Raw genomic sequence first — 22,379 nt, 5'->3', positions numbered from 1 at the left:
TCGGTGGGAGGTGGTGGCCCTACAGAGCTTGGAGTGGCTCTGCCTGGAGGACTGGCCTTTCTGTCCCCCCATGTGCCTGCACAGACTGCTGGTCTCTTGACATGCCCCTGCCACTCTGGCTGTTTCCCTGGGCCTGGATTGCTGCCTTTACCAGGAGCCCTGGCCCTGTGACCAGCCCTGGCCCTGCAAATGGGCCACACGGGCTGGTTGGTGTTTGACCTCCTGCCTGCCTGAAGGGAGCCTGCATGCACCTCTCCCATCCACCCATGGTGGCCGTGCTGAGCACACGATGCCTCTACTGACCGCTAGGCTGGGAGTGCCCCAGCTCAGGCCTCCCTGGCCCTTACTGCCCTCGCCCTTTGCCCTGCTGGGTCCCTGGTGGCCTGAGGCAAAGCTGCTTCCCCCCAGCCACCCCCCTCATTCATCACTTGACCATCTCCCGCATCTTTGGCCCCATTGCTCCAACCAGAAAGCGGGGATGAATGGGGAATGAGATGCATACTGCTCTTGTCCTGGGTGAGACCAGCCACACTCCCGGGCCCACCATGTTGCACGGAGGCTCCCTGTGGTAGGAAGGGGAAAATGCCCCTGAATGACTCCTACAGCCCCAGCTGGCTGCTCCGACTTGCCGCATTGCCTCTCATCTCCCTTTTTTTTAAAAAAATGTTTTTATTCCAGAAATGGCATCAATGCACCTGGCTCCCTTGGCATCATCTGGAAAAAGAGGCCGAGCTAGACACAAGGCACCTCAAGGTGCCTGCACCATGATGCCTCCGTTCCCTCCCAGCCAATCAGAGGCACCTCTTCTGCACACTGCATCCATGTGCTCACCCCAAAGCAACCTGCTTTGTCTTTCCCCGCTCTTCCCCTCCCGCCACGTCAATGGTGGCCCTGGCTTATTTATGGCCACTAATTATTGGCTATTTTTGGGGGGGGGGAGCATATCACCCAATAAATATTTAACATATTTTTCAAAATATATAACTCCTACCCTTTCAGAAAACCCTCCTAGGGCCATCAAGAAGCCTCAGGGTTTCATGAAATCCTGGTTGAGAAAGCCCATTCTAAGGCAGCTAGTCTAGCTGTTCTCCTGTAGACCAGCTTAGCTACCGTCTGAAACAGAGAAAAGGATTTTCACACTGGTTTTATTGTTTTGGCTTCTCCACAAGGAACTTTGGGCAGTAGCGTGTCATGAAGATATGTCAACTTTCTGCCCCTCAGAGCTCCCACGTTGTTATCGTTCCAACAATTTGGGGGGGAAAAACAAGAAAATCATTCCCTGACTGGTTCATATTTGTATATTAGATGTCCCCTTACAACATATTTCCTCATAGTCTTACATAATGAGTAAATGCCTACTTACAGCTGTTTCCTCTCTCCGCCTTGTTAACATTCTGATTCACAACATGTTACATGGAAATAAGAGCTCTGCGATGTGTTCAGGAATGAGGAAGCTATAATGCTGCCTTCTTTCTGTATAATCTCATCTACTAATACCATTCATCTGTATTAAGGACTAGTGTCATTTGCCTACGTAGAAGCTTTTAACCATTTACAGATCCTACTTATAAAGTCAGCTTCACCTACTTAGCAAAATTACTTCATCTAGCAGAGGACGGAGGCTATTTGCATAATGTTTACCCTGATTTTTATTGACATCCTCTCGTTTTATCCCCCCCCCCTTTACTCTTATTTACCTGAGCCGGTAATGTATTAGTCTAGTCTAAAAGCAAAGATGAGGCCTTTAATTCCGTAATGTGACATTCATACAGTAACCCCTAATAGATAAACGTGCCCCTAGAGAAGAACTTCCCGGAACATTTCCAATTAGAAGCAGTGGAGTTGAAAAGGACATACGTTATTTCGTAGTGTACCCCTATGCCCTGGTAAAAATCCTCACCCCATTCTTTTTTAACATGCATTGGTTGAAAAGCTGCAAAATGTGGCTGGAAATTCTCTAGTGAATCAGGACTCGTGGCATGCCTTCTTATTTTGTCATCTGACCTTTGTGGCTACAGTCGTCTGGCACTGTGCCCTTCTGCTCAATACTTAAACTTCCCTCCAGCTCTGCTGATATCCAAAGACTTGTGAAGGGTATCGGTGGTGGAAAGTGCCATTGATTTGCAGCCAACTTATGGCAACCCCATAGGGCAGTGGTCCCCAACCTGCGGTCCGCGGCCCAGTGCTGGGCCGTGAAGGCCAGGGCGCCGGGCCGCGGTTCCCTCTCCCCGCCCACCCCCGCAGTAAAAAACTTCCCCAGGCCGCAAGCTTGAGGCCCGGGAAGGTTCTTACTGCAGGAGGGGGGAGAGGGAATCAGGGCCGTGCCGCGCATCACGCATGCGTGGCTGAAATCGTGCATGCGCGGCACTTTTGCGCATGTGCACATGTACAAAAGTGCCGCACGCGCGCGATTTCGGCCACGCATGGCGCCTGTGCACATGCGCAGCCCGGCCGCGCATGCGCACTGTGCGGGCAGGGCAGTTGCTCCGCCGGTCCCCAGCCGGAAAAAGGTTGGGGACCACTGCCATAGGGTTTCCAAGGCAACAGATTAAGGGAGAGGGTTTGCCATTCTACCTCTGTGGGGAGACCCTGAACTTCAAGTACTAACCAGGGCCACCGTTGTTTATCTGACAACAACTACACTGGCTCTCAGTCGAATTCTGGATCAGACTTAAGGTCTCGGTAATCACCTTGAAGGCCATACACATCTGGGCCCAGTGTACCTGAGGAACCACCTTGCTGTCTATACCCCTCAAATAGCTCTACAATTTGGCACTTCCAACAGGCTGGTCTTCCTTGGCCCCAAAGAAGCACGTCTGACCTCAAGTAGGGCCAGGGCTTTCTCTGTCCTGGCCCCCACCTGAGGGAATGAGCTCCCAAAAGAGATCAGGGCCCTGCAGAAGTTAGCCCAGTTTTACAGGGCCTGCAAAATGGTGCTCTTTGGTCAGGTCAATAACATCTGATGGGCCCCCCAGAACCCCTTCCCAATGAACTAAATATCCTGAACTGACCAACCATGGGATTGCTAACATGTTAATGTTGTTCGATCCATTACTGAACCTGTTGGAACCACTGTTATTACTGTTGATTATATACTGAGTTATACTGCAGTTGTTGCATGTTCTCCCGTGTTTTATATAAACTGCCCTGAGCCTCAGGGGAGGCGGTATATATAAATGTAAGAAACAAAATAAATAAAAAGATAAATGTTGGTTTCATGGTTTATTGACACGATGTGGTGAACCACCGTGGGCCGACTGGTCTGAGAGTGACGGCATATAATTCCAATGAATGAATGAATGAATGAATGAATGAATGAATGAATGAATGAATGAATGAATGAATGAATGAATGGTTCTTAGGGTTGGGAGCTTCTGTGTCCAAAGCGGCCGTTCAGTGCTGGCTGCTTCAGGCACAAACAGCCACTCTGAACACCAAAGCGCCAAACCCTAGTCCTGATCCAGCACTGCTGTCTGTTTACCAACAAACTTCGTTTTCCTGAGGATTGTCCAGCTGAGCTTCTGAGATTAGGCAGCTGGCAAACCAGGAGAGGGCCTTCTCAGTTATGGCATCAAAAACTCTGGAACTCTCTCCTCAGGGAGATTAATCAGTCCAAGTATGGTTGCCAACTTCCAGGTGGTGGCTGGGGATCTGGGATAACAGCTCTTCTCCAGGCCGCAGGGATCAGTTAACCTGGAGAAATTGGCCACTCTGGGAGGTGAGCTGTATGATATTAGAGCTCATTGAAGTCCTTTCCCACTCCAAGCCACTCCCTTCTCAAGCTCCACCCTCTAAATTGCCAGGCAACCCGGATTTGTTCCCTCCTTGGTGCCATCTTCCAGGACATGGTTAAGACTTTTTTTGTTTTGTTTGGCATTCTCTTATTGGTCCTTTCTTTCTAACCAATGTTTTAATGGCTGTTTTCTGTTTTGTGTGTGTGTTTTGACTGTTTTTCTAATTGTTTAAATGACACGTGCTTAGTTTTAAAACGTGACTCCCCCCCCCGTATGTTTTAAATCGTTAAGTGCCTCGGTGGCTCTTGGACCTAGAGATGCCAGCTCTGGGTTGGTAAATGCCTTGTGACTTTGGGGGGCAAAGTCTGGGGAGGGAGGGGTTTGGGGAAAGGAGGGACTTGAGTAGGATATAAGGCCACAGAGTCCATCTTCCAAAGTGGCCATCTTGTCCAGGAGAACTCATCTCTGTTGCTTGGAATTTGGTTCTAATTCCAGAAGAAGAGCTCCAGCCACAGGGTAGTCAAACTGTGGCCCTCCAGATGTCCATGGACTACAATTCCCAGAAGCCCCTGCCAGCGAATGCTGGCAGGGGCTTCTGGGAATTGTAGTTCATGGACATCTGGAGGGCCGCAGTTTGACTACCCCTGTGCTAGAGGTAGGCAACCATAACTGGAATGGCAGAAATTAAAATCATTTTTAAAAACCTAATGGGAAGTTTAAGTTTTCCTCCAAGGCTGTGCTCATTCTTAAAGATCTGGAAGACAGCACCCGCCCCCTCCTCCCTGCGCATGCCTCCCCTCTCAAGACAAAGGAAACCACATGCACCATTTCTCCTTCCTCGCAATCAAAGACCAGAGCTTTTAAAAGTTTCAAAAGTCACTTCTCAGCACCAGGGGGGAAAATGCTGACTTCGCTAAGGGCCTTGGGATTCAAGGCTGGGTACCCGACAGCAGATGGCTTAAAACACCAGTCCATTAATCAAGCAGGTTTCCTGAGTGTAATGATTTCAGGTGATCAAGTGCTCCGTCTATGAGAAATGTGGCTACCTGTGCTTTTTTTCCCCTGTCTCTAAATGCAGTCCTTTCTACATCATGCTTGCAGATGCCGCCTTATGTCCATAATTTATGTACTTACCGAACTGAAATGCAACACATGTGCCAGGTGCTGGTGAGCTAATTCCTTCCAGCAAAGAGGTCGAATAAATCCCATCCACTAAGGGATATTTGGAAAGGGGCTTCTCTGAAGAGCCAGCACAGTGTAGTGGTTATGAGGGGTAGCTTCTGGGGTCCATTCCGCACAACGACCAATGTTGCTAAATGTTTGCAGTATGCAGAAATGCTATATTTAATAGTGGAATTTCGTCATTCCGCGCACCTTCAATTCTAGCGGAATACTGAAGTCCCAGTGGCGTCCTATTCATTCCCCAGAGGTTTCCGGTCTCACCGGAATCGCAACAAAGGAGGTGATATTTATCTGTGCTTATTCCCGCACCTGGCCAGGAAGAAGAACAGCCAATGTTGTGTCCGTGCTCCCGAAAAACCCCTTTCCCTTTAAAAACTGTTTTTTTTAATCCCGAAAACACCAGTAGCAATGAATATTTGTTCATTCAAGGTCTCAGAAAGACCTTTTTTCGCTGGCATAATAATCGCTTAATCATTTACACGGACTTCAAGTAAAAAAAAAAAATCCCCCCGATGGGTGCAATTTCTGCCCAAAATTACGGGCAGTGTCGAACAGGGGGCTGTATTGTGCCCGGAAACTTTAAAGACAATTGCAGAAGGGAGCTCGGGGGCAAGAGCTAGGGAGGGACATTCTTTCTACTGCTATTTTGAAAATGCACATGTCTTTCACTGATGTGTTGCAGCTTGTGCTCAGAAGTGTAGTGTTTTTTTTCCAGGGGAATCCATTTTTCTGGATTTCCCCCTAAGTGCTATAAAATTCCGATTGTTGCTAGAGTTTGGTGGGAGTTTTGCCGTCATGCAGAACATTAAATTAACAGCATTTACAAAAAGGTAAGACTTTGGCTACATTTAAGTTGTGCAGAATGGCTCCTAAACTGGGTTTCATTTCCCATTCCTCCACATGCAGCTGGCTGGGTGATCTTGGGCTAGTCACAGTTCTCTTAGGGCTGTTCTCACAGAGCAGTTCTTAGTGCTGTCTCAGCCCTACCTACCCCACGTTGCAGGGAAAGGAAGGGAAGGCTATTGGAAGCCGCTTTGAAAAAGCAGAGTAAAAAAGAACAGCTCTTCTCTGGATGGAAAGAGAGTCTGGGGCACATAGGGATATAGTTGCCGGCTTGCAGCTGGGAAATAACTGGAGATTTTGGGGGTGGAGTCTGAGGAGGGTGGGGGTAGGGGATGGGAGGGAACTCTGTAGGGCATAATGCCATACTGTCCACATTCACAAGCATTAGTTGAGCTGCAAAACAATGTTAAAACAATAATAAAATGTATTACAAATATATATTCAGGTGCACCAATAATATATTAAAAACAACAAAAAAAGACAATACATATCTAACTACACACGAGGAACAGACCAAACGTGCTTCAACCCACAGGGGTCTTACTCAGTGGTCAATATATATTGTACAATGCTCTCTTGTCTAAAAACAAATTCTAAGGTTTTACTGGGTGGTCAAGAGAAATCCTGGAAAAATGAATGTTAAAAACGTTAGAATAAGCATATATTATTTTTTTTAAGGGAGTCTAATTTATTTTATAGTAGTATCAAAGCCCATTTAAAAAATGGGCTTTGAAAGGGGCGGCAGGCAGGAAGGCGTGAGAGGGTTGCTGCGGCTCCCTTTGGCCCGCAAATTGGGCAAAAGGGAGTGGAAAGCACCCCCCCCCGCCAGCGGTGACAGGGCTTTGGGGCCACAGGGAGGCTGCAAACTCCCCTCCCCTGGCTCCCTCCCAGAAGGAGCTTACCTGTGGGCCGCAAAGCCCTGTCACTGCCTCTCTCCTCATGGGTGACAACGGAGGCCGCGGCCACAAGGCTTCTAGCAGGCAAGGAGGGAGGGTGGGAGCTGGAGGGGGAGGGCCAATCAGGGTGGACCTGGATGGACTGGGCCCCGGACAGTCTCCTCCCAGGAGGCTGTTTCCCAAATATATAAGGGAGCGAAATAGTGTTAAGGATGTTTGCTATTCATAAGCATGGGAGTCACTTACTGTTTTGTGTCCGCACTTCTAACCACTACGCCATACCTGGAGGCTGGCAACTCTAAGTCGGAAGGACAAAACTCTTTTTGAGATAGACTTGCCTTGATTTCGAGGGAAAGGGGTAGGAGGGGAGATCTTTTTTTTATCACTGTTAGAGAAGTAATGACATCCCAGAGGCTCAGATTACATATAAACGGAAATGAATTTCTCTCATTTCTGGTTTTACTTCCAAAGTCTTATATAAATAGTTCAGAAAGGAATGAAAAGGGTATGGTAGGCAAAGATTGTCTCTGTTGCATCCTGGGGAAGATGGAAAGCCTGTTATTAGGAATGGGAGAACACATTGCCTTCTAGTCTGCATAGAGAAAAGAATAAAAAAGGTACAATTGGGAATTCAGAGAGTTGAGTTCCTCAAAGGAGTGATGCACTCCAGTGTTCAAGAGACACAATGATATTTTCCACAGTATCAATTTGTATAGTCTAACTGACTGCCTCTCCTACTAATATCAAAATATCCTGAAAATAAATCTAGCGTGATAACATAAACTCACTGGAGATTTTGATGGGAAAGCATAGATGTGAAATATCCTCAGGTTTAACATATGGCCAGGAGGGGCTTTAGTTCACAAGGGTTCTGATTAGTTGTTGGTCTTTTGAATGGCTGTGCAGATTTCTTTTTTAACATTGCTGCTAAAGGTAAAGGTAAAGGTATCCCCTGTGAAAGCACCGAGTCATGTCTGACCCTTGGGGTGACGCCCTCCAGTGTTTTCATGGCAGACTCAATACGGGGTGGTTTGCCAGTGCCTTCCCCAGTCATTTCCGTTTTACCCCCCAACAAGCTGGGTACTCATTTTACCGACCTCGGAAGGCTGAGTCAACCTTGAGCCGGCTGCTGAGAACTCCCAACCTCATGGACAGACAGCTTCAGACAGCATTTCTGCCGGTTACCACTCTACGCCACATTGCTGCTAGCCTGGCACAAGGATCTTCACCGTGTGACCGACGGTAAGTGGTGGCAGCCATTTCGTGGCTGGCTTTGTCTCCTGTGGCAGCCATTTTGTGACCTCACCCTCTACACTGTGGCAGAAGTCCAAAGGTACCTGAAGGCTCAAAAAAGTTGGGAGGGGGCTGTCCTAGACTGACTCCATCCTTGTCTTTGCTAGTACAATTATGTTCTGATGCTGGGGCAGCCCAATGGCTTCAGTTCTGTTCCATTGTATCCCAGAAGTTCTGTGTACATTCTCCTCCTCATAAATTTGGGAGACTTTTGCAACTTAATTCTGGGATCACTGAATATGCAGCTTGCCACTATTGGGTTAAATGTAAAAAAAAAATACTTAGAGGCATGGAAACTTTTCACAGTATCCCCAATCCTCCCCATTTCCTGGTTAGGGGGTGGGATCTCTTTTCAGTACAAACCTTTTTGAAAGTATTTCTTAATTGCTAATTTTCCCAAAATTGCTATTTGAGCCCAAGACAGTGGTGTGGTCTTTGCTGACCTGCAGGGGCTCGCTAACTAGTCTCATACCTAGTGTTTCTAGGGAAGGTGGTGAAAAGAGTTGAGGCGGACCAATTGACAACATTCCTTGGGGTATTATGCACTTACCATTTTTCACCAATTTGCTTATCTTTTAAATTGCCCCTTTAAAAACAATTCCATTTATGCATATGAGCTGATACTGTGCAGGTATTTTTGCATACCAGAGTACACTGTAGTAAATGGTTATGCATTTGAAACAGGGATGATGGCAAATCCTCAAGTGGGAGGGGTACTTTCTCTGTTGTTCTAGACACTCATTGGTAGGCTACGGTCAGCTGCAATGTCACCTGACTGCCACTCTGACACATGCTGATGGTAGGGCCTCATGGGAATCATACTTCATGGAAATGGAAATTTCAACAAGACATTTTTGTTGGGGCACACAGCCTTTTGCATGCCAATACTACCATGTTTCTCCCCTGAGGTATACTGTTCGTCATAGAGAGTGGATTGAAAAGTCATAGCAAAGCAAGTTTATAATACTGTGAGGTAATGACATGGAAAGTGCATGCTCACTGCCATGAGGGTTGAATGCCATGCAGAATCAAAAAGACGACAGTGGGACTTCAAAGATAGAGGTCCTGTGGTTCAGTAGGAAGGGACCTGATAAGGAAGTGTGACCTACTTGGTTGGCCTAAAGCTACTAGTAGCTCACATAGTGTGATCTTAGTCATGTCCATCTCCATGGAGGAACCAATCACAATAGTAGCACAGCTAGCATTCTTCTACTTGTGCCAAGCTAAGCTACTAGTGCCCTACCTGGCCCCAGAGCACCTAGCCACAGTGATCTAGGCCAGGGGTAGTGAACCTGTGGTCCTCCAGATGTTCATGGACTACAATTCCCATGAGCCCCTGCCAGCAAATGCTGGCAGGGGCTCATGAGAATTGTAGTCCATGAACAACTGGAGGACCACAGGTTCACTACCCCTGATCTAGGCAACAGTCACCTCTAGGCTGAATTTCTGCAACTTGTGCTATCCCTGATCTAGAAGGTATGCCTGGTGAAGAACATAGCAGACAGGGTTCTCATGGGAACACTTTGGAGGGCCCACATGTAGCCTATGCTCCAACAGTTGCACTGCTATGCAATGCCACACTCTTAAAAATGAAAAACAAAATAGGCCTCCTCCACCCCACAGCATGGCAGAACCTTGCCACCTTGGCTCTTATGCAGGAGCACAAATCCAGGGCAGATCAGGTGCAACAGGTCAAATACTCCCCCTTGCTGGAGCAGGAAAAAACAGGGCAACCTGCCCTGGCTCAAAACAAGAGGAGGCAGCCCGGTGCAGATCCTCCCATGTAGTAAACATCTAAGAAAGCTTGGCCTTAAATTTTAACAAGGCCATGGAATTAGAAATCCCTGACATTATATTTTCTAAATGTTCCCTGTGAAGTGGGTCTCTTTAATTTACTGTGTGTGTTTGCCCTCCAGCATGCTGCTGCCTGGGCTTCCCCTCTCCCCCCGCGCCATGGCACTGGATGGTTCAGGCATAAATGGCTTCTTTGGACGCCGAAGCGCCCAACCCTAATTTGAACTCGGGTCTTCCTCTATCTCCCCTTGAAACAGAAAGTTTTCTGCACTTGATTGGGGAAGATCAAAGCGGGGAGGGGAGCAAGTTCAGCAGGAATCTCTTTCTTTTCTTGAATGAAGGTGGCAGAAGAGGATTGGAGATAGCAGAGGAGGGGGGAATAAATCCAAGAGGCAATCTCTGCTGAGAGAAGTTAGGGTTTCTGGAGCACAGTCACTTTAAGACAAGTCTTACAACCGGGAACCAGGAAGTCTTTGAACTGATGCCCTGGCCAATCAGGGGAGACTGCTTTGCTATGAGGCATGGAGAGGAAGTTAATTCATAAAAAGTGGAAATCTGCATGCTTACTGATGCCCCGCCAGTGCGCTGCCTCCCGCGCCTCCCCTCCCCCCCTACGCTGTGGCGCTGGATGGCAAAGCGCCCAACCCTAGTTCAAATCGTTCTGAATTCAGCAGGATCCACAATGGAAAAATCAATGTAAGTGCAGAATCAGCCCTGGAGAAAAGTGCCATTTTGGAAGGCGGGCTCTATGGTATTATATTCCACTGAAATCTCTCCCCTTCCCCAAACCCTGCCCTGACCAGTCTTCACTCCCAAATATTCACAAATTGGCAGCCCTACAACAATCAGAACAAAAAGAAAATTTATATTGTTGGCAGAGTTTAAATATACAAGAGAGGAGTTACAAGGAGAAAATAATTTTATTGCTAAAAGAAACAACTTTATATAGCAAGTTGAGAGTCCTAACCAACTGTCTAACTGCTGTTTTGCATTTATTCTGTCTGTTCTGGGGGCAAGCAGGGAGAAAGTGTGCTCAGAGGAGCAGGAAGTCTCTAGCTGAAACAATCAGGAGGACATAGGAAGAGATTATTTGAAAAATACCAAGAAGTTCATAATTTGACCATGCTAACTACACATCTCCGTCAATGCCCTCTGTAGGATATTCCTCCTGTCCTATTGAATCATGTACCCTACAGATCTTGAATATTCCAATGGAAATCAGGGCTTGGTGCTTTGACCGCAAGCCATTTCCTGTCCTCAGGATCCATCCCCCAAATCTCCAGGTATTTCCCAACCTGGAGCTGATGAGCCAAATCGTCATTCTGGGAGATCTCGAGGCCCCACCTGGATTGTTGGGTACAGGGGAGAGAACAATCGAGGCTTGTTTGGTCTTATTCAAGCAAAATCACATAGAAAGGCAACTTCTGGCTAGGGACCAGATGGAGATGTGTCACCGGAAGGAAGGATCTTCTAGTGCTATGCAAAAATGTTGGCATAAGGCTTCTTCCCCCTGCCGTACTCAGCTTGGTATGCTGCTTGGACTTGTTGATTATGACTTTCTGCCTGATTAACAGGAATACACAGTCAATATTAAGGAGTGGCACCCATATTACACCCCAGCAAACTCAGCATCACCAGGGATAAGTTCTAAAGAACAGGGCCTCAGGCTAAGAGTTTGCTATCTCCACATCTCAGAAGGAAACAGTCAAGAGAGCTTTTTAAGAGGAGCTGGTGCAGCTCCCAGCCTGGTGGAACAGCCTGGTCAATGAGGTCAGGAGGACTGCCATGCTCCTATCATTCTACGGGTTATTTAAAACAAGGCTGACGTTAGTTCTTGTGGAATTGTAGGCACTTTGCAGCAAACAGAAACAGTTTCTATTGCAAGATTTTCTAGCTTTCTAATACAGCTGTATTACATTATTTATTGTATGTAATGTAATGTTTTGCCTTTTGGAACTAGGCAAAACATTACATTACGTATATAATAATTTAATACAGCTGTATTAGAAAGTTGGACCATAAGGAAGGCCGAGCGTCAAAAAATTGAGGCTTTTGAACTCTGGTGCCGGAGAAGACTCTTGCGAGTCCCTTGGACTGCAAGGCGAACAAACCGGACAGTCCTAGAGGAGATCAGCCCTGCCTGCTCCTTAGAAGGCCAGATCCTGAAGATGAGACTCAAATACTTTGGCCACCTCATGAGAAGGAAGGACTCCCTGGAGAAGAGCCTAATGCTGGGAGCGATCAAGGGCAAAAGAAGAAGGGGACGGCAGAGAATGAGGTGGCTGGATGGAGTGACTGAAGCAGTAGGTGCAAACTTAAATGGACTCCGGGGAATGGGTAGAGGACAGGAAGGCCTGGAGGATCATTGTCCATGGGGTCGCAATGGGTCGGACACGACTTCACACCTAACAACAACAACAACAAAATGTAATGTTTTCACCAGGCTGTTCTCCAATCTTAGAATCCTGCTTTATTTTCTGTACTTGCAAAACAGCCTGTTGTATCTAAAAACACAACGCGTGGTAGGCCTCCTCTTTTTGAGGGTGGGGGGAGTGCTGATGGGGACCCCATTCCTCCCCCCACACCCTGAAACGGCCCTCCGAGGCCTCTCTGGGCCTGGGCAGGCCTTTTGAGGGTGGGGGAAGCAGTGGTGGGGATTCCATTTCTCTCCCCCCCACCCCTGGGCAGCAGCCAGGTATGGAACATGCCTCCTGAGTAACCTTTCATTGGGCAGATGGTCAATCAAGGATGGGACAGCCTGCCTGATTGGTAGGTGATGAGTCCCATCTCCTCCCGACACCCTCTTACCATTTTATTAATATGTTCAGATTATGCTGGATAGGATTTTTTTTTAATCACTTTGTTCTCTAAATGTGCACATTAGATGTATCAGTCATCTACTGATCTTACTAAAGTTGCCTGATCTCAGTTGGAAAATACCTCATGATTTTGGGATCAGAGTCTGTGGAAGTTGGGGAGGGGAGGGACTTCTATGGGGTAGAATGCTAGGGAGTCCACCTTCCTAAATAGCCATTCTCACCAGGGGAACTGATCCCTGTTGCCTGGAGATCAGCGGTCATTCCAGGATGTCTCCAGGCACCACCTGGAGATTGGCAACCCTCATTATTACTGAGCCAGTTTGGTGTAGTGGTTAGGAGTGCGGACTTGTAATCTGGCATGCCAGGTTCGATTCTGCGCTCCCCCACATGCAACCAGCTGGGTGACCTTGGGCTCGCCACGGCACTGATAAAATTGTTCTGACCGAGCAGTGATATCAGGGCTCTCTCAGCCTCACCTACCTCACAGGGTGTCTGTTGTGGGGAGAGGAATGGGAAGGCGACTGTAAGCCGCTTTGAGCCTCCTTCGGGTAGGGAAAAGCGGCATATAAGAACCAACTCTTCTTCTTCTTCTTCTTCTTCCTAAGAGCAGCCAATGAGAGCGGGCAGAATGTTCACAGACGGAGACTTGGCAAAGAGCAGCTAAGGAAGGAGAGTTAGGAGGAGTCTGGCAGCTGAAAAGGGTCAGGGTGAAAAGCGATTTTCTGGCCAAGTGGAACCCCATAGAATAGCTGCTTACAGCAAGCTGAAAGCAGCCAGATTGTAATGGGAGTGCAGTTCAAAAGTTCAGTGGAAGTGAGGCCTCCTTACATAGACCTTGCTTTTCTCAGTGTTTTGTTTTTGTAATTAAGTTTCTTGTTTTGATGAACCCCCTGGGCTATATGTCAAATGGGAAGAAGTATGTTGTATGCGTGCGCATGTGCGCGTACACACACACACACACACACTTTGCTATCTTGGTTCTACATAAATATATTATAGTACATGAAGGAATGAAGCAAGTTAGTGGAATAGTGTTTGAGCCTCCAATCCCTCTCTGTGACCAAGGGCCTGTTATTAACGGGGTGAGTGAGCTGAGCTTCCCTGTCTGTGGACATCTCTGGAAGTGAGAAGACCCCAGGGGTAAGGTGGTCAGAACTCTCTGTATTGAGAGAAGAAATGTGGTGAGTAGGGTGTCCTGACCTTCTCATAACCATAGCCTGAAGAAGACAGGTTATAGATAGTAGTAGGCACTCTGTGTGAGTAGAGAAGGTGCATCACACTCAGCAAGAAGGGTGAACTATAAGTAAAGTCAATATACCAGTGCAGCCAGACAATGAATGTGCCACAGAAAATACATCCTGTGTATCTTCTTCTTCTTCTTCTTCTTCTTCTTCTTCTTCTTCTTCTTCTTCTTCTTCTTCTTGAATAAAAAGTTCTGCATTTGGGTAGGAAAAATCAAATGCATCAGTATACGATGGATAAGATTTGTCTTGTCAGTATTTTGTGTGAAAAGGATATGGGGTCTTCGTAGACCAGACACTGAACATGAGTCAGCAGGTTGACTTGGTAGCTAAAAAGGGAAATTAAACGAAGTATAGTGTCCAGATCACATGAAGTAATGTTACCATTTTACTCTGCTCTAAGACCTCTGGTTAGAGCTTGTTGACAGCAACTCTATACCAACCTCTATACCAAAACAATGCACTGGGGCTGGCTCTGCCTCTTCCCCTCCCCTGATTTCTACACCAGAGCAACTCACTGGGGCTGGCTCTGCTTCTGCCCAGCAAGTTCCAACAGTGGCAGGAATTTGGGGGGTGGAGAGCTGATCCCTTATTAGGCCTTCCTGGCTGTGAGCTCTCTCCCAATAGGGACTAAGCTACAAGGGAAGGCCATTCCTAGATGAGGGCCAATCAGGTAGCAAGTGACTTGTCATTTTGGAAGATATATAGTTTATTGATGACCACGACCCAAGGACATATGTGCCTCTTCTCTGGCAAATCTGATGATTTGCAGCTCCTCAGTGTTTTGGAGCCTGCTGGTACAACTGGAATTCTGATGCAGCATGTTAAACACAGTCACAAAATGGCTGCCACACGAGGTGGAGCCAGACACCAAATGGCTGCTGCAGCTTACCCTCAGTCACACAATGACGGTCCTCATGTTGTGGTAGTCCCTGATTACCAAAGCAACACCTTTAAATCTCTGCACAACCAATCCAATTTACAATGGCCATTCAGAAATCTTGCAGGGCAGAAACCTTACTTGGCCCTGATCACTTTTTAAGAATACTTGGCGGGTGACAGGAAAGGGGCCAGAGGGTTGGACTAGAGGGCCTGGATGGCCCCTTCCCACTCTAGGATTCTATGAGTCTAGTTAAGCCATGAAATGGGCCACCCAAGGTGGTGGTGAGCTCCCCCTCACTGGCAATCTTCAATCAGCGGCTGGACAGATCCTTCTCCTGGATGCTTTAGGCTGATCTTGCATTGAGCAGGGGGTTGGCCTAAATTTATTATTTACTTATTATATTTATTACAAAAATAGCCTGTATGGCCCCTTACATATTTCTCTCTCTGTGTGTATGTATATGCACATGTGTGTGTATTCAACACAATTGCACATGCTTTTCAAAATGGATTTTTAGTATTGCTTTGTCACAGCAATATTCCTGGCCACCTTTGCTTGCTGACACTTCAGTACCTGAGCATCCATCATGCGCCAAAGGAGGCCGGGCTCCAAGGAGTCAGGCTGTGCTTGTGATAATTATGGCCGATAAGGCCCTTACCAAAGGGGTTAAAGGGAGATGTTGTAAACTCTGACAGCCTCGCTCCTGTTTCCCCGGCTTAGATTTATTCTCCGGACTGCTTCACTCTTCCTCCGGAGAGTTCATTGTGTGAGTCGGGATGACAGATTTATCCCTGCTTGCCGGGGCCCGATGGCTGTTTTCATCCCAGGCAGGTGGAAGGAGAAAGCAGGCCAAGACAGCTTCCAGCAGAGAGGTCACAGCTGAATTTCTGGCATGGGAAGAACATAAATTATGCACATCTTTCAAAGAGAATCAGCTTTCCCTCCCTGCCCGTCTTCTCTTCCTTCTTGCCTTTCTGCTGCAGATCTCACTTCTGTTAGGCAAGTCACAGCTGTAGCCAAGTTTCCAGGACAGGGACCTTCAACCATTGGGAATCCATGGAGCCCCAAGAAGGCCACTCTCTGCCCTCAACAAGTTGGCCAGGCGGGGGCCATGACTGCTTTCCTGAGGCACGGGACTGATGAACAAGGGGGGCACACCAAGGAGCCTTCTCACCTTGCAGGTGCTTGCTGGGGGGATTCATGCAGAGTCCTTCATACGAGTTGGCATTATCAATGGTTCATTCCAAGCACTGTCTATTTTTAGGGAAATGAACCTTGGCACAATTTCTTTTGAGTCATGACCTAGTTTTCTGCTTCAGTGTCTGCAACTGGCACTTCAAACTCCAGTCTCACTTCAGCAGCCCTTTTCCTCAACCCAGTCTGGAGATGACCCTCTGAAACTGTGGTTGTTCATGTGTGTGTGTGTGTGTGTGTGTGGTGTAGTGGTTAGGAGTGAGGATTTCTAATCTGGCATGCTGGGTTGGATTCTGCACTCCCCCACATACAGCTACCTGGGTGACCTTGGGCTCACCACAGCACTGAGAAAGCTGTTCTGACCGAGCAGTAGTATCAGGGCTCTCTCAGCCTCACCTCCCTCACAGGGTGTCTGTCATGGGGAGAGGAAAGGGAAAGCGACTATAAGCCACTTTGAGACTCCTTCGGGGAGAGAAAAGCAGCATATAAGAACCAACTCTTCTTCTTCAGTAACATCAGGGCTCTCTCTATGGTGAAGAGAGTTCCTGTTTGAGTCCCAAATCAGGAGACATCACACAGAGAGCTATTTCAAACAATATGAGCCAACTCTTTTTCTTCATCAGTAATCTCAGGGCTCTTTCAGCCTCACCTCCCTCACAGGGTGTCTGTTGCAGGGAGAGGAAAGGGAAGGTGACTGTAAGCCACATTGAGACTCCTTCTGGTAGAAAAAAGCAGCATATAAGAACCAACGCTGCTGCTTCTTCTTCTTCTTCTTCTTCTTCTTCTTCTTCTTCTTCTTCTCCTAAGTGAAAAGCACTGCTGAGTTGCAGCCAACTTACGGTGATACCAGTAAGGGTTTTTTGAGGGTAGTGAGAAACAGAGGTGGTTGGCCATTGGCTGCCTCTTCAGAGCTGTCTTTGGTGGTCTCCCATCCAAGTACCAGCCCTGTTATGGTGATCCCAGCAAAGAGCTTTCAAGGCAAGTGAGAAGCAGAGGTGCTTTGTCATTGCCTGCCTCTTCAGAGCCTGCTTTGGTGGTCTCCCTTCCAAATAGTGACCTAAAGGTGACTCCCGCAGGGGCCTTTCAATGCAAGTGAGAAGCAGAGGTGGCTGACCATTGCCTTCCACTGCAGGGCCTTCCTTGGTGGAATTCCATGCAGGTACTGATTTAATGTTGACTCCAGCAAAGGGCATTCAAGCCAGGTAAGAAGCAGAGGTGGTTGGCCATTGCTTTCCTGTGCAGAGCTTTCCTTGGTGGTCTCCCATCCAAGTACTGACCCTGCTTAGCTTTCAGTATCAGATGAGATTGGGTTATGCTATCCTTCCTTCCCTCTGTTTGTATACTTACCGAGTTAATAATTCTAGCACTCACTTTTAATGCCACACACCGTTCACATTTTTGGCAGCCTGTTTATTTTTACTGCTGTCACTGTTGGGCACATCTCTTTCCCATACCTGAATTGTCACGCTTTTAAGTTTAGAATGGAGCACCAGCCCAGCTAGTGCAGACATTCGAAGCACTAGCAAAGTTACAGTGCTACTGTCCCTTTAAAAGAGCTTGGTTCGAGTTTGATACAACCTTGGCAGTCATCATGTTTTTCCAGCTACAAGCTTTCAAAAATCAAACTTCGTTTCATCCGACATGGCTGATGAAACAGATAAGGGTGACGGCGGGGATGGTGGTGGTGGTGGTGAGGGGAGTCTTCCCGCCATTCTGCCAGTTGTTCTACAACAGACCAAAATGGCTGCCCTCTGGAAGGATCTTCATTGAAAGCCCCACATTCAGTTGCATGGAGATGAACTCCATCAATCTCATGGACATCTGGAGAATGGAGGGTTGACTTGGGAAAGCTCCCTCCCCCCCCCCAAAAAAAAGAAGTTGGTCTTGAAGGCATGTGGCAGCCTTCTGAAACTGGCCCTTGAAAAGTTTGCTTCTTTTCTTCCGAGTTCAGCTTAACTGAATCGTTCTTCTTCGCCCTTCTTCATCGCTAAACTCATCCATTATCATTGCTCTTAATCCAGGGGAGGAACAGGATCCCTGTTTATCTCTGTGCTGGGAAAAAAACTGTTTCTTCTTATCTTTTTAGAGAATAGCTGTGTTGGTCTAGATTGGAGTCTAGAATCTCCTGAGAGAACAACAAGTTGTTCAGGGCATGAACTTGTGAGGGTCAAAGCTCTCTTCGACCCTATACGACAAAGGGAGCTTACCCCCCCACCCCCCAAATCCTGTTGCTTTCTAGAGTCTTCCTGGACTCCAGTCCAGCTATATTTTAATCTTTGGGTTGCAGACGTTCTTGCACAAGTTGAAACTTAAATGAGGATACATTTCGGGATGCCAGTCCCCAGCAATTATATGTCATCTCCAGAGTAATGAGATCGGTTCCCCCGGAGAAAAGGTCTGCTTTGGAGGCTGGACGTCATGGCATTATGGCCTGCTTCCTCCCCACCTACTATGCTGAGGTTCCTCCCCACCTATTATCCCTCCTATTATGTCTGCGGGTTCAGTGATCACAGCTCTTTTTATTTAGCAACTCCAGTAACAGACTACAACTACTGAACAGGGGAAAACAGGAAAACTCATGCACTTTTATACCTTTCAGGCAGCCAGCTGCTGCCTCTGATTGGCTCTAAGCAGAGCAATCCGATTGGTCCTAGCGGAGCAATCAGATTGGCCCTTAACAGAGCAATCGGATTGGCCCTAAGCAGAGCAATCCAATCGGCCCTAAGCAGGGCAATTGGATTGGCTCTAAGCAGAGCGATCAGGTTCCTTTGATTGGTTAGTTCCCTGGCTGGCAGAAGCCCTCATTTGCATCAGTGGCCAAATGTCCACAGACATAACACCTCCCATTCCTTGCTCCACCCCTAAAGTCTCCAGGTATATCCCAGTTCAGGACTGGCAACCCAAACTAAGCCTGACTAGGTGCAAGAAGCTACTGTGGTCTGTTCTGGTAGTGAAAGGGCTGTGACATAAGTGGGAAATGTATGCTAGATCCAACTCATTCTGCCATATGTGGCAGATGATGACAGTCCCATAGGAAATACCCACCCTCAAGAATTATAGAATCATAGAATCATAGAATCATAGAATCATAGAATCATAGAATCATAGAATCATAGAGTTGGAAGGAGCCATACAGGCCATCTAGTCCAACCCCCTGCTCAATGCAGGATTAGCCATAAGCATCCTAAAGCATCCAAGAAAAGTGTGTATCCAACCTTTGCTTGAAGACTGCCAGTGAGGGGGAGCTCACCACCTCCTTAGGCAGCCTATTCCACTGCTGAACTACTCTGACTGTGAAATTTTTTTTCCTGATATCTAGCCTATATCGTTGTACTTGAAGTTTAAACCCATTACTGCGTGTCCTCTCCTCTGCAGCCAGCAGAAACAGCATCCTGCCCTCCTCCAAGTGACAACCTTTCAAATACTGAAAGAGGGCTATCATGTCCCCTCTCAACCTCCTTTTCTGCAGGCTGAACATTCCCAAGTCCCTCAACCTATCTTCATAGGGCTTGGTCCCTTGGCCCCAGATCATCCTCGTCGCTCTCCTCTGTACCCTTTCAATTTTATCGACGTCCTTCTTGAAGTGAGGCCTCCAGAACTGCACACAGTACTCCAAGTGTGGTCTGACCAGTGCCGTATACAATGGGACTATGACATCTTGTGATTTTGATGTGAAAATAGTGAAAAAGAACAATCTAGAATGGTTTCAGAGAGACTAACTCTGGAGGTGCCAGTTAAATTTTCTATAAATTCTGCTAGACAGAAATACTTTGTGTCTGTTAAAACAATGGTTATTGAAAATCATGTTGGGGGAGGCATTCACTGACACATACAGGATTGCAACCAATTGCAGGATATAATTCTGGCCCTGAGGTTCTGTCAGCCTTTGGATATTCTGGTTTCTTGGCCACCACTTCACTTTTCTTAACAATTTTCCTCTCACTTCAGAGAAGCGTGTTTTGTTCGTGTCTAACATACGTCCTTCTTCCCTTGGAAACGTGCAAGCCAGATCTTTGCTTTCCCCCTTTCCTTTCTCCTGGACTTTTGCATCAATAAATTATGACTGCCATCTTGTTCCCTTTGCTAGCTGTCTCTCCCTTATGCTATTTAAACCTTTTCCCCTTTTGTAACTAGCCTTATCTCCAGTTCTGCCCTCATTTTCCTGAGCTACGGTTCCTAGCCTACATCAATATTACGATTGTTACAATCAACTTTAGTCACTATATTGTGTGTGTGCAAAGTACCAACAAGTTACTATCAATTTATGACAAGCCAAGCAAGGGATTTCCATGGCAAGTGAGAAGTAGAGGCAGTTTTCCCTTACCTCCCTCTGCAGAGTCTTCCTTAGTGGTCTCCCATCCAAGTATTGATTTAATGGTGACTCCGAACAGAAAAACAAGGAACCGATCCAAGGCAATATTCTCACTCTCTCACTCTCACTCTCACTCTCACTCTCACTCTCACTCTCACTCTCACTCTCACTCTCACTCTCACTCTCACTGTCTGTCTGTCTGTCTGTCTGTCTGTCTGTCTGTCTGTCTGTCTATCTATCTATCTATCTATCTATCTATCTATCTATCTATCTATCTATCTATCTATCTATCTATCTATCTATCTATCTATCTATCTATCTATCTATCTATCTATCTATCTATCTATCTATCTATCTATCTATCTATCTATCTATCTATCTTCAATTTTAATACATTTTTATATATTCATGAAGAATCAACCATAACATTTTCACCACCAGTTTCACCACCAGTTTCTAGATAATTTCCATTTTCACTATCTTCTTCAGTGGCTGAATAGTCTCTGACTAACATTCCCCGATACTTTTTGAGCTGATGGCCTATTGATATTATTAAAACACTAATATAAGGAAATACTGTAGGATTTTTCCACACTAATCTTTCACTATTGTTACCACAATGTTATATTGGAGGACTCAACCACTGAAGAAGATAGTGAAAACGGAAATTATCTAGAAACCGTTATGGTTGATTCTTCATGTATATAGAATCATAGAATCATAGAGTTGGAAGGGGCCATACAGGCCATCTAGTCCAACCCCCTGCTCAATGCAGGATCAGCCCTAAGCATCCTAAAGCATCCCATATATAAAAATTGTATTAAAATTGAATATTATTTTGTTAGAACAAGAATATTGTCTTGGATAGGTTCCTTGTTTTTCAGTTGGTATTCTATTGTGAATCTTCCTTTTTTGTGTTGTATTATTAATGGTGACTCCAACAAAGGACCTTCAAAGCAACTGGGAACCAGAGGCGGTTTGCCATTGCCTTCTTCTACAGAGCCTTCCTTGGTGGTCTCCCTTACAACTATCAACCCTGCTAACGTCCGAGATATGATGAGATCCGGCCGTACTGTGCCGCCTTCACTCTGTTAGCTATATTTCCTTCCCTTTTATTTGATTACAGGCTGCTCTCCTGACTTAACCAGGGTTCAGTTTTTCTCTAACCCCTTTATTTATTGTTAGCAAATGTACATCTACCCTGTGTGTGTTGAATGTGTACTGATTTTACCTTATATTGGGTGTGCAGAGATTGAACTGACCTAGCATATCTCAAAATTAATACCGAAAAGACTATACATTTTCTCATACTTAAAAAGTTCTACTTGAAAATCTACATCACATGAAGGTGCCTTCCAGGGAACTGGACAGTTTTTCTACCAGGGTCAAGATCTCCTTACACTGGGAGTGGCTCTTCAGAGGACTTTCACATCACCTGTCTAACCTGTTAACTGGCAATACCAGAGATTGACCGTGGGACCTTCTGCATGCCGACCACATACACTTCCACTGAGCCATGGCATCTCCCCATCTAACCTCTACTTCCCCCCTGTGCCAATCAAGCCAGCGATCCTTTCTTTTCATGCTATGTCAAGTCAAGTCTTTATTATTACAGTACTAGACAAGTAGTCAAATTACAAGGTACATAAAAACATCTGGCATTAACAAGATAAAAGAATCATTGATAACTAAAATATTATAAAATTTAAAAACATTCCAGCTATAAAAATCATTCTGGTTTTAAAACTCACAAGCAATTGAGACTATCTCTAGCTAAGTTGCTCCGAATCCACCCAGGTCTTCCTTGTTTTGATTGCTCTCCAAGCAAATCTGGCCACAACAGAAGTTATTTCTGTGCTTTTGTCTGACAACATGTCTGTGATTGCATCTGAGTTGGGCTTATTCTGTAGGGAAGGTATAAGTTCTCCCCTAAACTGATCGTATAGCCTACATTGGAGTAATACATGTTATGATGTCTCAATGCTCCCATCCTGGCAGATGCATAAACAATCACAGATGGGTATTTTTTTGAATAACCCTTCCCTAAAAGCGGATGGGAGTAAATGATCTCCTATGTTCTGGGAAAACAAGATTAGATAAATAAGGTAATGGCCTCAAATTATTAAGTGGAGGCATTGGAGGCATTCATGCTATGATCTTCTCTCCTGCGCCATCTCCCTCCCTCACA

This window comes from Paroedura picta, chromosome 1 (genome assembly GCF_049243985.1).
Source record: "Paroedura picta isolate Pp20150507F chromosome 1, Ppicta_v3.0, whole genome shotgun sequence".
Classification (NCBI taxonomy): Eukaryota; Metazoa; Chordata; class Lepidosauria; order Squamata; family Gekkonidae; genus Paroedura; species Paroedura picta.
This window is presented reverse-complemented; position numbering follows the sequence as displayed.